The sequence below is a fragment of the Rutidosis leptorrhynchoides genome, chromosome 3, assembly GCF_046630445.1.
Source record: "Rutidosis leptorrhynchoides isolate AG116_Rl617_1_P2 chromosome 3, CSIRO_AGI_Rlap_v1, whole genome shotgun sequence".
Classification (NCBI taxonomy): domain Eukaryota; kingdom Viridiplantae; phylum Streptophyta; class Magnoliopsida; order Asterales; family Asteraceae; genus Rutidosis; species Rutidosis leptorrhynchoides.
Window position 1 is genome coordinate 222,345,597 of NC_092335.1, and position 2,946 is coordinate 222,348,542.

Consider the following 2,946-nt stretch of genomic DNA (forward strand, 5'->3'; position numbering starts at 1 on the left):
AATTAGAAGTTTTGAAGGAAGAACATTTGAAATCAGAGATATTATTAAAGCAAAAAGTGAATTTAATTGACGATTCTCGTGGATTAAAGAGTTTCAGTAACAGAATTTGGGTTCCCTTGCTCGGAGGGTTGAGGGATTTAGTCTTGAATGAAGCGCACAAATCGAGATTGTCTATCCATCCTGGAAGTACGAAGATGTATCATGATCTGAAACCTTTATATTGGTGGCTAACAATGAAGAAAGATATCGCGTATTACGTGGAAAAGTGTCATATATGCGCTCAAGTAAAAGCTGAACATCAGAAACCTTACGGGTCATTACGTCAACTTGAGATTCCTCAGTGGAAGTGGGAGCACATAATGATGGATTTTGTAACAAAGTTACCCCGAACCCAGAAAGGTCATGACATGATTTTGGTGATAGTTGATAGAATGACTAAAAGCGCGCATTTTCTGGCCACAAGTGAGACAACTTCGCTCAGCAAGTTAGCCCAACTATACGTGAATGAGATTATAGTTTGACATAGAATACCATTATCTATTGTATCAGATAGAGATTCGAGGTTTGTGTCTAATTTTTGGCAGAGTTTACAGGAGAATTTGGGTAATCGAGTTAATCTCAGCACAACGTATTGTAACATCCCGCATTTTTTGGTTAAATTATTTTAACGCCCGTCTTTTTATTTTAATAATATCCCCAGTATCTCGATTCGTATCCTCCAGTAGCTTACATTCTTAAAATATTTCCATCATTGGATTATAACATCTCTCGTTCTCTCGTGTAATTTAAAATATTCGTTCGGTTAATTCCCGCACCCGATTACAAACTTGAGGGACTAAACTTGCCAAAGTGTCAAAGATTTAACTAGGTCAAAGGAGTAAAACACCACCTCCTCCATTCATTATTTTCATTTTCATTTTCATTTTCTTCTCATACTTTCACATTTTCTCTAAATTCTCCAAACAAAGAATTCATCATCCATTCATGATCTAGCAAGTGTTTCACAAAACAAATTACATATTTGGAATCCTCTCTTCATCCTCTTCGACTTGATACCAATTTCATCTCATTTGGGTAACTTTCTAAAATCACTAGATTTTGTGTTCTTGATGTTTTTGAATTATAAAAGTGTTAATTAGTGTCTATGGCTCGTGTATAACATGAATATATGTTTTGTTTGTTCGATTTGTTGATTTGAGTAACTAGTTTGAACACTTGAAAATGGGTTTGCTTAATCTTTGATTTTGGAAGATTAAATGTTGTTAAATTGTTAAAGTTCATGTTTTAATTGTGTTACTAGTATCACTAGCTTCGTTTTGATGCGTAGGTTGATTAAGAAAACTTCAAATACATGATTTGTGATTTTTGTGAATTTTGATTAGGGTTTGATGAACTTGAAATGAACTTTTGATACTTTGGATGCCATGAAATGTTGTTAGTAAGTGTTTAGTTGTATTGCATGAGTAATTACCTTCGAAATGGCATATCATATGTGTGGATTGTATTCCCGAATCATGTAATGCATTTCAAGAACTTGAAACTTTGAAAATGGACCTTGAATGACCACTTGGCGAGAAATCAGTTATTGTAAATGATGTTTTCGCTTGATGAAAAGTAGTTAGTTGTGTTCCTTGTCAAAATACCTTTTCGATGATATAAGATACATGTTTTGGTTGTTTGCGGGTCATAAATGGTGATTGTTTGAAGTTAGGTTCGTGCATAAAACTTAAAAACTGCCAGATTTCTCTGCACAGGTAATGGCGCGGCGCGCCATATACCCGCGCGGCGCGCCAAAGTAGGCTGTCCAACTTTGTCCATTTTTGGAAAATATTTGCTATGCTACGCACCTCCGATTCACATGAGACTTGTTCTAACATGCTTATACATGAATAAAAACCTCAGAAAAATAGTTCGGGACCCGACCCGAACGTGTTGACTTTTTCGTTGACTTTGACCGACCAAAGTTTAACTTTTTGTCAAACTTAAACAAATGATTATGCAATCTTTCTAACATGATTCTTTACTTGTATCTTGTATGAAACTTGACAATTTGATTCACATGCTTTATAATCGAGTCGTAACGAGCCATAGGACTAATTGAACATCTTTGACCGATCGTGTTTACCGTTATTGATACAACCTATTTGTTTAGGTCAAGACTAGCATTGCTCTTTGCACATTTACTTGTTGAAGTACTGCTACACTCTTGCACTCAAGGTGAGATCATAGTCCCACTTTTACTTTTTTTGAACTTGTATTTGGGATGAGAAAACATAAATGTTTCTTTTTAACTAAGTGAACACAAGTACCGGAAAACAAACATTCTACATACGAGTTTAGAACGAAATCCTCAATTCGATTATCATTAGTTACACTTGCAGGGTGTAAGTATAGGCGTGAACTTATGTTGTATGGCCATATGGGTTTGACAAACCCTCATCTCGGACGGTTCGCTACCGTCCACAGATGAAATATATTTTTGAGACACAGTGTTGTTCTAGCACTATTATGATGGGGTTCAACGGACGGAATGTTAAGCCTTGATAATTGGGTGCTCGTGAATATTAACTTTTAGAATGTACTATTATTTTATAAATGTTGCAAATCTTATGGTTCGACTTACTTTTGCTCACTTACTTTTACTCACTTACTTACTTAAACCTATGATTTCACCAACGTTTTCGTTGACAGATTTCTATGTTTTTCTCAGGTCTTTGAACGATATGTGAAACATGCTTCCGCTCATTATTTGATACTTGCATTGGATGTCGAGTATACATGCATTTCATGGAGCGTCTTTTGACTTTCTTTAAAACTGTGTCGCATAGGTTTCACATGTAACTATAACTTTGTAACGTAACTTTTGGATGAACAATTCTTGTAAACTTTGAAACAATCTTTATTTTTGAAAGGAATGCGACATATCTTTGGTCAAACGTCACGTTA